The 14,246-nt window shown below is 32.6% G+C and overlaps 1 pseudogene; it reads right to left on the bottom strand.

Moving 5' to 3' along the window:
• Window positions 1-329: 329 nt before the first annotated feature.
• LOC139507605 (uncharacterized) lies at window positions 330-13,510 on the bottom strand (annotated as a pseudogene).
• Window positions 13,511-14,246: the final 736 nt, after the last annotated feature.

Below are 14,246 nucleotides of genomic sequence, written 5' to 3' on the forward strand. Positions count from 1 at the left end.
ACTGAATTTGGTGTTTCAAGCTCAAATTTTGTACCAAGAGTACCGTTTAAAGTTTTATGACTATAGTGTCCAGAAAGGGAATTTGTAAAAAATTAAAATCAAAGTACTGATCTAATCTATATTATCATCTTAAAACTGGAACAAGTATCTGCATGTTTCAGTGAAAGGGACAGGTGGCATTATGCAGAACAGTTTCTTCAACGGCCCAAAATTAGAACTATTTTCATTGCATATAATCATCATTTATCATACCAAAAAAATAATGGTTTGAATTCGATTGACTTAACAAGAGCTGTAAGAAAATAAACAGATTATACAGGCAGCAATGAGTGATAAATATCAATTTACCTGTAGACACAGCCTACATTGCCTTTACCAATTAAATTTAAAATTTGTAGATCTTCTTCTGAAATGACTTGTGTAGCTAACAGCTGTCTCAGATCACTTGATGTCCTGATCAGCTTATGTTCCATTCCTGTTGGATTAGTAGGTTGAGGTCGGACTTCTGCAGGATGTAAGCCTTGTCCCATACCAGCAGGATACAAGGCTTGTCCTGAAGGATTATGGCCCATTTCAGTTGGATGTAAGTTCTGTCTGATATTAAATGGCTGGTGTCCAACCTCTGCAGGCTGAGAAACTGTCCAGTTGGTGGAACTGTATCATAATGTGTGACTGAAGCCGGATGTAAAGGCTGACCAGGAGGACGACCTGTATCACTGTCGCCACAGTCCATCGATTGACAATTCTTTTTAGGATTGTTATTTCTGAAAATATTAAAACACTGGATATTTATTGAAGACCTTACACTGACATTATATGTCATTTCAAATTTGGCGTATGGTAGATATATAGATTTCACCACTGCATCAAGTATGTTACAATATTTCTCCATGACAGTTAAATTTTGATATTTTTAAATAATTTAAAGCTTAAGGCTAAATCTTGCAAAGAAATATCATAATAAATGAGAAATAGTTGTGGAATCTGTGTCCCAATGATTTCTATCTTTCCTTTTCAAAGATTTGCAGAAGTTGTGTTCTTTATATGTAACGTCATCAGACATGTCAGTCTTTTTTCATGACTTCACAATAGGAAGTTCAAAAGAAACCAAGAAATTCGACATCATCATTAAATTTACTAATAGACCAATCGTTTGCAGAGAACAGATTTTCACCAGTGAGAACAATTTTATTCACAATCGGTTGAGAAATGTAAAAATTGTGAACAAATTAGAAAAATATCCTTGATGAGATTATTAGTTCTTTAAATTCAAAATTTGTTTTCTCTTAAGAACAAGTGTATAACTGGACTATGGGAGATACAGTATATCCTCTCTTCTATAATACTTACTTCTGAATGTCAGAAATCATTAGTACAGGTTTTGACGATTTGGATATTGACTGTTTATCTGTTTTAATCTGCAAGAATAAAATTCAATAATTCATTTTTCAAGTAAATCAGTTAACTTTTTTTCACTCTTTCCTTAATGATATTAGATTTCTTTTCAGTGTTTAATTTTCCTAAACCCTATTGCTCAGTATTTCTGACTATTAAAGAAGACAAATAACTTTATTTTGACATCTTTTAATTCTTGTTTTTTGAAACGATCATTGTTTGGCTACAATACCTCTTGTATCAGTACTATATGCTGATTGCAGTGAAAAGTATCTACAACAGTGCACACATGTTTTATTTTAGATCATTCCTTCATTCAGAGAATCAAGGAGGATTTGATTTTAATTTTTGGTGTTTTAACACCACTTTTAAGCACCGCATTTAGACTATTTCCGAGCGGGCCATTTTTTATTGGTGGAGGAAGCCGGAGTGCCCACAGAAAACCACAACCTTCGATAGGAAAACTGACAATCCTAGTCAATTAAGATTGGAGTCGAGTGTGTCCCCAAGAGCTGGGTTTGAACTCACAACCTCAGTGTTGACTGGCTAGTGATTACAGTAGTAACTACTTAGAACACTCTGCCACCAAGGCCCCTCAAGGAGGAAAGTATTACACTATTAAGTATAGATGCCAGGTGGATGATAAAAATCCATGCAGACTCCAGTTTTACATTTTTGCACTGTCAATCAAATGCAAATCCTGCTTTGATCAATCAAATGCAAATCCTGCTTTGATATGTCCTTTATAAACAGACGCAAAATGTATAGAAGGCATTTGAAAATAAGTGAATTAACAAGATAAAAACCTTTTGCTTAATTCATTTTTATCTAAAAAATAAATTAAATATCATTTATGAAAATGATTTTAGTGCACTATGCTTGCACACCATCTTTTTTAAATACAATGTACCAGTATAGGAAATCCCTAAATACAGTAAAGATTTCAATCTATCAGTGGGCCTCTGTGGATAAGTGGTCTAAGTAGTCAAACTTCATCATCACTTGTCTGTCAACACCTGTTGCAGGTGTGATATACTCCAATCTTAATTGACTAGGATTGTATGTTTTCCAAATTAAGGTTAGTGGTTTTCACAGTGCACTTTTGCTTCCTCCACAATACAAAACTGACTGCTAAATCAAAGAGCTGAAGAGCTCTGAGGGAAAAGACGGCCATTGTTTCAATTTTTAGGGGGGGTATCTTTTGATAGTCTACATACAAAGAATGAGCAAAAGAACAGCTAGAACATATAGAAAGGCTAACAATAATGAAACTAATTGTTGTTTATTGTTATTTCATTTCCTTAGTCAAGAAATCATCATAGAGACAATTGGGACCAATGAGATCTGCACCTTCTAAATCAAAACATTTGATTAAAGTTGGGAGTTAATTATCTAAAATTCAATTGAATTTAACAACTACTACAATATATTTTAGAATTTTAATTATGTACAACTGAACGGCAGGCTAAGATCATTCTCAATTTTTTGTGACAGTATTCTCAAGAAAGTGAGGACTGAAAAATCTATTCAGTTTTATTTTTCCATGATAAAGTTCCCAGTTACAACTCTCATCACAGGGATACATGTACTTATAAAATCAAATATGATTGATAGAAGCTGTGTAAAGTTTGTTTCCAGATCCCACATTTTGATATATCTGTAAAATTCATGAATAAATAGCTTTAAACTACAAAAAGCAATATTTTAAAAAAAAAATGAAAAAAATAATGACCACTACAATACCGTAATTATGTTGGTACGCAAAATTATTTTCTAATTGATGACTACTTATCAATATATATATACTTAATGTGACATTTTTAGTGTTCAGATTCATTAACTTTCATTCTAGTGGGTAATTACTCATCAATTGAGGTGCTCCTTAATTGGAGAAAGATTCTAAAATCATAACTTTACAGAAAGAATGAAAACTGCAGTTGCTCTCCCCAATCTCAATAGGTATAAACTGCAAAAAGCAACATTTATAATTTTTTTTTTTTTTTTTAACCATTTCAATAATTATGTTGGTACACAAAATTTTTTTTATATAGAAGACTACTTATCATATACTAAATGTCACATTTTAAGTGTTCAGAAGCATTTACTTTGATTTAAGTGTATAATTACTCATCAATGGAGGTGCTCCTGAATTGGAGGAAGATTCTAAAAACAGAACTTTACAGAAACAATGAAAACTGTCGTTTCTCTCCCCAATCTCATGTATCCCCATTGACATTGTTTAGCGCCAAAGTTGACCTACAAATTATCTAATTATAGCCTCAGATTAAAGGCATTGCATGTTGGTGTGTGAATGATCTACCCTACAGCAAACGTCATTAGGTTTACATTTAACAAATACGGATTTTAAATTAGTATACAAATACTGTGAATGATTTTTATAACGAATAAAGGATATCCCTGTGTGGCATTCCAACAATGACGTCACTAGGTTAGATATATTTAGAATATTTCGTAATACTGATTTTTCCGGACTGTAAAAGAAACGTATATAGTGTAAGGGAAAGCTCAATATACGATAATTTCACGAGAAACAGAAGGGAAATGTGTAAAAAAATGTATTTAAAGTCAATCTGTTCTCCTTGTCATCAATTTCAGTATGACATTTTCAGGGAGTTTCCAAACTATCAAAACAAAATGATTGACGTGAGGGAATGATACTCTGGCCAACCCCATTAGGGAATTGACGGCTTGAAGCCGTCTTTCCCCCAAAAATAGTGAAATATAGCTGAAAGTGTGTGTAATAACACCAATCAATCAATCTATAAGCTTTCAAAACTTACCTTTAAACCAAACTTGTTTCTGTTTTGTGGTGTTTTTCCAACTGAAATATAAATAAATCAAGCATAACTTTACTTTTAAATTTAAATGTCGCTGATCCAAAGATTATGGTTATTATCCAGAAATCATCCGTCTTAGGATGACGCTGACGATGACAACGTGATACCAATATACGACCAAAAAATTTTTAATTTTTGCGGTCGTAAAAAATCAAGAATGTGTCTAAATAACATAGATTCCCCACTCACACTATCATTTTCCATGTTTAGTGGACCATGAAATTGGGGTGAAAATCTAATTTGGAATTAATATTAGAAAGATCATATCATAGGGAACATGTGTATCAAATTTCCAGTTCATTGGACTTTAACTTCATAAAAAATACCTTGACCAAAACTTTAACCTGAATTGGGACAGACAGAAGAATGGACGAACGAACGGATGCACAGACCAGAAAACATAATGCTCCTCTACTATCGTAGGTGGGGCACAATAATTTGTATTTAGTTTTGGATAGTCAGAACCTTTATGAAATATTTTTTTGTATTAATGTAAATAGATCAGTGATCAAAAAGACTGTTGAAAAGACAGTTTTCTTTTTGATGGAACCCAGAAATTTTTTAACAAATATTGTATGTTTTTAACTTGGGAGTCTGATACCATAGCAACTAGAAACAGCTCACTTATCTCTTAAATGCTACTGTCAACAAAAGGCTTTCATTCTTAGAATATACCATGAGAGATTATTTTTTTAACTTACTTCTAGGGTATTTGATCAGGGGAAGTACATTGTAATACTAATCTTGTGAACTTTTTTCTAACATTTGATCAGGACTGAGGAGAGGTAATTATCCTCTTTTGGATCATTTTTCTAAACTAATCCTCTTGATATATAAGATCAGGGGAGATAATTATTCTGTAGGTTATTATCAGGGGAGGTAATCATCCTCTTGTGAATAATTCTTTAACTAATCTCCTGGGTACATGATCAGGGGAGGTAATAATCCACTTGGGAATCATTTTCTAACTCACCTCTAAGGGTTACAAGAGTGCAATTATTTGTTTACATTTAACCGGCAAGTTTTTTACCCCAAGATGGTACTCAGAATAGAATCCTATACGGCTTCTGATTGGTTGATACAGGATTGGAATTACATTTAATCGAAAGCTTATCCAATTAGGTTTAAAAATTGCCGAAAATCGTATTCACATTTTACAAAGTATAGAAAATATCTTCAATTTCTGCACGTCGGAGCCATTAAAAATATGCCTTTTTCATAAAGCGAAAAAAGTAGCCGATTTTTTTCAACTGCTTTTTAAGGCAATTTGACCCCATATTATTTTTGGTTGTAATGCAACACTGGCATTTCTAGTAACAGGAACTGCCATCATTTTTGTAACTTACCTCTAGGGTATGTAATCAGGAGAGGTAATAATTCTCTTAAGAATCATTTTTGTAACTTACCTCTAGGGTATATTTTCAGGAGAGGTAATAATATTCTAAAGAATCATTTTTGTAACTTACCTCTAGGGTATATAATCAGGGAGGTAATAATCCTCTTATGAATCATTTTTGTAACTTACCTCTAGAGTATATAATCAGGGGAGGTAATAATTCTCTTGTGAATCATTTTTTAACTTACCTCTAAGGTATATAATCAGGAGAGGTAATAATCCCCTCATGAATTATTTTCTAACTTACCCCAAGGTATATGATAAGGGGAGGTAATAATCCATAAGTGGATTCTTTTTCTAACTTACCTCTAGGGTATATGATCAGGGGAGGTAATAATCCTCTTGCATAGTCTTCATCACTTAACAAGTTAAAATACTGAAATGCAAAAAAATGTTATTATACAAAAAGATAATATCCTTTAAAACTTAAAGCTAGTTATAGTGTAAAGCTTTGCTCATTGTTGAAAGTGTGTGGGTCTAGCTTTTGCAAATTGTTGAAGGTGTGTTGGTGTAGGTTTTGCTTATAGTTGAAAGTGTATTTTTAAGTATAGGATTTGCTTATTGTTAAGTCATTTTCTGATAGTTTTAACTCATATTTGAAAGAGTGTGGAAGGAAATATCATAATGTATTTATATAGGAGTAAATAAGCAATATATTAATAAGGGACAATCTAAATCATGGTTAAAAGGTTATAAAATAGGTGGTTAAACTTTTTTTTAGCCAAATAGATCTGTTTAATGTAGACTCATAGAACATAAGAGGAGATAGAAATAAATTCTGTTTCTCTGAAAAAGAAGTATGTAAGAACATGTTTAACCCCGCCACTTTATGAAAAAAAGGTATGTATGTGCCTGTCCCAAGTCAGGAGCCTGTAATTCAGTGGTTGTCAGGGGCGTAGCTAGAAAGAAACGATGTGGAAGCAACTACTGCCGAGCGGAGAGAGGCGAAAAAATTTTGGGACCCTATTATGCAGAATTTTTTTTTCTTTTTCGGTTTTCGGTCATACACCGGGACGTTTAAAAGAGGAGCTATATGTAGATAAAAATTTATGAATGTAAAACTATTAATAAATCTTCTGAATATAGTAATACATAAGCAACACATATTTGTGATACAGAATTTACTCAAAATTGTCCAAATTCTGCTCTTCAGGTCTGGGCAGAAACAAACTTCTCTATTACTTTGTCAACATTCACACTGAAATCCTGATGAATATGCAGTAATGCTATGTAACTTTCGTTGTTCATTGTTGATCATACATTTGTTTTCAATTACATACGTAGTACCGTGACTGATAGATCTCAGGGCCATCATGGCATGGTAGCACTCGCGAGATGTTATAAACCAGCGTACGTGTTCAGCATCGAGCGACCTCCCAATTAAATTTGTCAAAATTACATGCTATGTCAGTTTCGTATGTTTCAGACAATATTGAGATTTGTTCGTTTGTGATATTTCCTACAACACGATGAAGCAGATACAGCACAAAGAAGCGATTTTCTGATAACTTGACGCGACTCCACTCTCCAGTTGCCTTATCATATGGACTATGAACGCAAAAAATAATGAGACTTTCCAATACTGTTTTGGCGTGGTTGCAGGGTGATTGGCTCAGGTAGTCTGTCAACCACATCGCCTCGGCATATTTTCAACGATATCGAAGGGATCTGATAATTCTAATGCCGATTGGTACATCTCATTCCAAACTGATGAACTGTACACTGTAAAATGTGCTCCAAAACTACGTATCTAAAAATCTTGTAAAAGATACAAGTAACCTTCCGATTTTGTCATAATCTCCAAAAAAAAATTTATTTTGAAACCAAATGTCGTTATTTAATGATATTTCATCAATTAAAAAAAGTGACAACATAGGTGTTTCCTTTATTCAATTTATAAATTTTTATTTTGCCATTTCTTTTTTTGCATGCCAAATCAATGTGCACGCAACTTCGGAGGTACGATCTTTTTCTGAATGAACAGCTTCAGGTGGCATGGTAGTATTTGCATTCCAGAATTTAGGTTGCTCTTTTGTGTACCCTACTTAGGTAAATGTATCTAAACAGTGTGATTGGACAAAAAATACAGTATCAACTGAACATACTTTCCCAAACTGAGGGATGAATCAGGTGTAGAAAAATATGAAATAATTTTACATACAGATGAAAATGAATTTTTGAGAATTTTGAGAATTTTGTATTCACTGCACCATAAAAGACCTAAAATTACTAGTGGCCTTAGGTTTCTAAAAATAGCAAAAAAAGTAAACGGTCATGATACATATTCAAATTCATTTCTGAATAGTAAAATGAAAGTACTTCAGTTAAGTGTGAATGTAGATTTTTTTGCAGTGTTAGAAAGTGGTGAAAATTCTAAAAAGGCTATCATTATCCCTATGGGCCAGGAAATACTACCGTGCCACCTTCATCAACACTTGTAACTAGGTTGTCAAACTAATATCCGGGATAGACGGAAAAGACACCAACAGTCTCCGATTCCGATTGACCAACTCATCTCTCTTCTGCTTTTTTTGTTTTGTTTTTGTTGCGAAAACGACATGGATGCACGTGCTGTCGTGCCTCCGGGTAGCTACGCCCCTGGTTGTCGTTTGTTTATATGTTACATATTTGTTTTCCGTTCATTTTATTACATAAATAAGGCCATTAGTTTTCTCGTTTGAATTGTTTTATATTGTCTTCATGGGGCCTATTATAGCTGACTATGCGGTATGGGATTTGCTCATTGTTGAAGGCGGTACGGTGACCTATAGTTGTTAATGTCTGTGTCATTTTGGTCTTTTGTGGATAGTTGTCTCATTGGCAATCATACCACATCTTCTTTTTTTTTATAAGATCCTTCTTACAGACCAAACATTACAAAATGATTTTTAACAAATACAATTTCCTGTCTTTAATCCCCCCTCCCCTAAAATATAATGCATCCTAACTAAAAACCACTGACAATATGGGTGACTGTTACAAATCTATGACCTCTTTAGAAGCTAAAAAAATTAATGGATGGACAGGAAGAGATCGTTTATCATCCTAATTGCACATCATTGTAAGCCCTAAGTATAATATCAGTTAAGTCACTGAACTATATTTAACTCTATATAGATTATAAAAACATCCGGGTGAGTATGTTTACTATCTACATTTTCTTAATATCAGAATAATAACTGAAGTTAAAGATCAACATAATTTGACTCTTTGATTTGATTCTATCTTTGTATAAGCAGTGAGTTCTTCTAAATAAATATTAAGCAATTTAGAATATCAGATGTACCTACGGTTTGGAACATAGACTTCATCTCTTCATCACTTCTTACTGTAATTCTGTCCCCATCTTCATCTTCATCTGAAAAAAAATAATACATTTTATTGCATAATTCAGTTGTTACTCCCTGTATATACAATGTAATTACACAACTTTCACATGCTTTTTCTGTTCACTAGTACCTATTTAGGTGAACTATATAGCTACTAACAAGAAAGCATTGTTAAACCAATGCAGTTAATGTACACCTTAAAGTCCACAAATTTATTACCTAATTTTAATAACAATTAGAAAAAATATGTTGAAATGAAGACACAACACAATACATATAATTTCTGAGTTTAACACAATTTTACATTAAAATTGAAAATATTGTTGTAATGTTATGAAATTCTTTTATTTCTCATAACTCATACCCAATTAATATATTGTTCATCAATAACTGGCCACTAAAAATTTAAGGGATTCACAGTTGTATTGCTCCCTGATTTAAACATGTACATTTTGATCTCTGATAGAGAGCATTCTCATTGGCAATCTTACCACTTCTTCTTAATTTTCTAAAAATTTCAAAATCATAGATGCTAATATTAATCATAACATAGGCAGAAAAAAATAAACACACTTAAATATTTACATACATTCAAATGCTGTTATTGTGGCTTGAGGTAGCACTCTTGATATCACTTCCTGTCAAATATAATAAGATAATGTTGTACATATTATATATTATTGTTTGATGTATATAAATATAATATCCCCTATAGAACCTAACAAAAAGTTAAAACAAAAAAGCCAAATATTGCTTACATTTCAGGGGCAGATACAGGATTAGACGTTAGGGTGGGCGCAGAATAAAAAATGTTTTTGAGGTTAAAATAATCAAAGTTATTGAAATATTCTTCTAGAGTGGGTGCAATGTAGATAGATATCTTGCCAAGCGAAGTGTGGCGAGAAACATTTGTGGTAAAATGAGCGAGAAATTAAAGTTTCAATCTAAAACCTCATAATTTTAATGACAATCTACATTAACCATAATGTGAAGAGTTGACAGATAGACAGGCGGACCGACAGACGCAAAGTGAGACAAAGCAAATGACGATTTTTCATCTGACCAATGTAAGATTTTGAAAACGAAAATTATTACTAGTACAATTTATTTGTCAATTCATAATACGTGTTTTTATTTTTGTTCTATTTTCGGAGGTCGTGCTAGACTTTTCAATTCTGTAAAAAAAAATTGGCCGCTAACCACTAAAATCAAAATGAGATCCTTAAAAAATTGTGCTTATTTTCGTTTATGCATGCTTCGGCAAATTTTATATGTTGCAAGTGAGAATCATATATTGTCACAGAGATATTAAATAATGAGTCAAATTAACAAACTAAACTCTCGCTTGAACCATAATCTTTATCTTTCCTTAAGAAAGAATCTAACTTAGACTGCTTTCCTGGTCGTGCCATGATGAAATAACCCAAATAGCGGGTAGGGCACTTCCACCTTCTTCGTGGGAAAGTGATGTAGGGATGTTTTTGAACTTCGATTATCAAAGAAATTGTTTATTAAAACTGCAACTACAATGTCACAATTGTTTTATTCTTACTGCTGAAAGCCTATGATATTTGTCATCAAACGCAGTACCGCTTTTGACACCTTCCTTTGAAGTGTAACATGTTTATAGAACTTAGACAATAGGTCAGTTGATTAGTAATCACGTTAAATAATTCTGTTAAATTACTGTTTTATATAGTAATACTTGTTTGAATGTTAAAACAGATTGAATGCGACGACATTAGGCTAGCTTTTGTCATCTCTTCGGATACTTATTACGTGCGGACAACCCATGCTTTGCAAATTTTAGGGGGGGGGGGGGGGGGGGGGCGCACGCCCGCCACCAGAACTATATCCGCCCCGCCCAAATCCGCCCCTGCATTTAATCAAAGAGCTGATAGCTCTGAAGTGGAAGAAGGTGAATAAAAGGTAACTTGAATTACCATAAAAGCAGCCCCACTTACCCAGGCTGCTTTGTTCCATTATCGTTAAAATGTATTTTTTTTCTTCAAACAAGAAAAGGTCATAAGTACATGGATTTCCCATCCGTACAATCATTTTCTATGTTCAGTTGACTATGAAAATTAGGTAAAATCTTTAATTTGGCAGTAATTAAGAAGATCATATCAAGAGGAACACATGTGTACTAAGTTTCAAGTTGATTGGATTTCAACTTCATCAAAAACTACCTCGACCATAAACTTTATAACCAGAAGCAGGACGGACGGACAGACTAGAAAACATATTGCCCATAAATGGAGCATAAAAATAGTAAGACTTGTTACATACCTGCCAACTTTTGAAAGTTCCCATATGGGTTTTTACTGCACAACAACAAAATTAAAGGTTACAATTTTTAGCGATGTATTTTGCAAGATCTGGATTGTCTAGAAAAAGTGTCATATTTGTATGAACTTACATGACTTACATGCCTTTTCCTTAAGTCTGTTTGCATAATTCTAGTTATATATTAAATCGGTAGAAAAATTATACATGAAGCTAGCAGAAGCTAGACTATTAGCCTAGTTGCAAATATTGTATGTTGCCTTCTAACTAAACAAATTTAATATATAAACTTCAATTTAATCCTTGAAAGGAGGTCTAAATTAATAAAATAATTTATAAATTTTAATTTTTTTATTTGTCCAAAATCATTTAAATTCATTTAATTAACATCCTTTTATGATTATTTGATTAAAATATTAATCATTTATAGTCTTTTTACCATTTACATTTTTAAAAGCAAAATAACTGAAAACAGGATAAAACAAAGGGAAGTAACAAAAAAGTATTTCAATATTCCCAATACACATCGTTTTGATAACACAACGGCAGTTAGCCGGAGGTAAACATCGTTGATTACCAGTATGTTTGACACCCAAGCTGTCAAGTGAAGCCATATAATTATACATCTTCTTTGATGTTCAGGTAAAATTTAACACAGGTGTCAATTACACCCGTACAGTAGTAAGAAATGATCAAATATGGCGTCTGAAAAATTTCATACACAGGAGTTTTTTCTCCTAAACGGGAGGTTCACATGTATGTTACGAAGGGCATCTAATTCACATGACAAAGGAAACCCATGAATAAAGATAACACTTTATATATCTTTTTTATTTATATAAAAATAAAATCTTCTTGTCTGCAGGATTGCAAATTCGTAACTTCAAGGGTGAACTTGTAAACAGGGCGAGTTGTACCGATACCAAATTCACGCATGCGTAATACAAATATCTACAGTTAAAACATCCTGTTACAAGTAAACAAATTACGTTCATGTGGATGAGATGAAATCTAATAATTTACATAAATAAAAGGGTCATATTTACGATAGTGATTGTTTTACAATCATAATTTACAAATTAAATGATTCAGATGCCCAATCATGTGTAAAAATCGGTGTCAGGAATCTAAGTTGTCTTGAAATTGTAATACACGAAATGAATGCGGCATACGGAGACTCAAAGCCAATGGTCGGCCCCTTAAGTCTTCAGAAGACTTGACGTCTTCTTCCACTAAAAAATGTATGCAATCTTTTTTTTATTTATTAAAGACTCAAAATCAAAAATCAGATTAAAACTGTAATTACCTTGTATATTAGACATTAGGAAAGAGTTCCCTTCTTTTTTGCTTTTTAACTTGATGTCTTGAATTCAGATATAACCCCCTTGTCAATAGTTGTTCACGACAGAGACATATTTACCCCCCCTCTTTTTTATGGGGAAAAGTTTGGTTGATTAAGTAGGGAAAAACTGAAGTACAACGTATGACTGGAGACTGGAGTGGGCCCCTTTATTGGCAATCAGTCCCCCTTCCCTGGGCCCCTTTATAAAAGTCTTGATCTGTGTCACTGCACGAGAGGTTTGATTACCAACTTCCAGCAGAGTTTAGGCCAGGACACATTAAGAAATAAAATAGATTTTTAAGACCTCAAAAACTCAGAATTTATTAGGTGTAATATTTGGAAAGGGAGGTCATGTCAGTTTCTCTGCAATTATATGTATTACTGGTTAAAATATTTCTCAGTTGTTGTCATTATCAAACTATTGACATATATCAAAATATTTATTGTTGGATGTCATTATAGTTAAATTAGCACACCTTAAATGTCCTTGTACAATATTTGCATCCTTCACTTGCTTCAGCTTGTGATATAAAATATTTTTTTCTCTATATCATTGTATATACACATGTATACCGTTATTCTCATCAACAAATAAAAAGATATATATTTATATATAGATTCTCAAAATTCAAAGTGTTATTTGGTAAATCAGTGTGATATTTACAAAGAAAAGCATTGTAAACAATGGTATAACTACAGTTTGAGAGCCTAATTTATCATCATGTTGTTTTTTGTAAGATTGATTTTCTCACTAATGCCTGATTAAATGTGATCTGATCAGGTTGCACCATCCAATCCATATCTTGTTCTTGTTCTGTACGAATTCGAACAGTAAATGTTGGCTGCAAAGCCATTTTCTCTGTTTACTTCCCAAAAAATTTCACTTTTAAAGGGAGATAAGCAACAAGTTGAAACGTTATAAATTGTGACCTACAGTTTCGAGAGAGCCGATGTTATCCTTTTGTTTTATTTCGTGTTTTTTTTCACGTTTAAAATAACGCTTCTAAATTAATAAAAATATTTAAAAAGAGCAATATCACATAGTACAAGGTTGAAAATTATTTTTAATCAGAATAAAATGTTTAAATCCAGACTGTTCACAAGTCTGTCCGCGAAAAGACATTACATTTGCTAATTTTATGTATTATTATTAATAATTATAAAATCTTGCATTTAAAGGCTCAATGTACCTCCTATATGTGTTGTTTCTAAACATGTCATGTCTGTCATTTGTCATGAAAAAATGTTTTTGCCAACCCCCCACCCCTGAATCTAATTATAAAACATACTGAGAACTCCGATTTTGTTATACTCTTATATATATCTGGAACTATTATACTAGTCCAGCTGATATGGAGAATAGATTGTGTTTCACCATGATTTTTATTTTGAACTTTCCATTCGGTCAAGTGGTAGATTTATTCAGTGACATACATATGCTGCATTGTATAACATAGTTGAATAATAAATGACATAATTTTGTGGTACGCAACTCCTAAGCAGAGACTAGATTTTACAAATATTATAGCAATGCATTTCTAATCATGGAGAGTCCATGGTATATGTATATACATATATAAATGTTAACAAATCTATATGGATATGTGTGTATATGTATATGTAAATTATTGTGAAATTTT

Source organism: Mytilus edulis, unplaced genomic scaffold, assembly GCF_963676685.1.
Source record: "Mytilus edulis unplaced genomic scaffold, xbMytEdul2.2 SCAFFOLD_897, whole genome shotgun sequence".
NCBI lineage: Eukaryota > Metazoa > Mollusca > Bivalvia > Mytilida > Mytilidae > Mytilus > Mytilus edulis.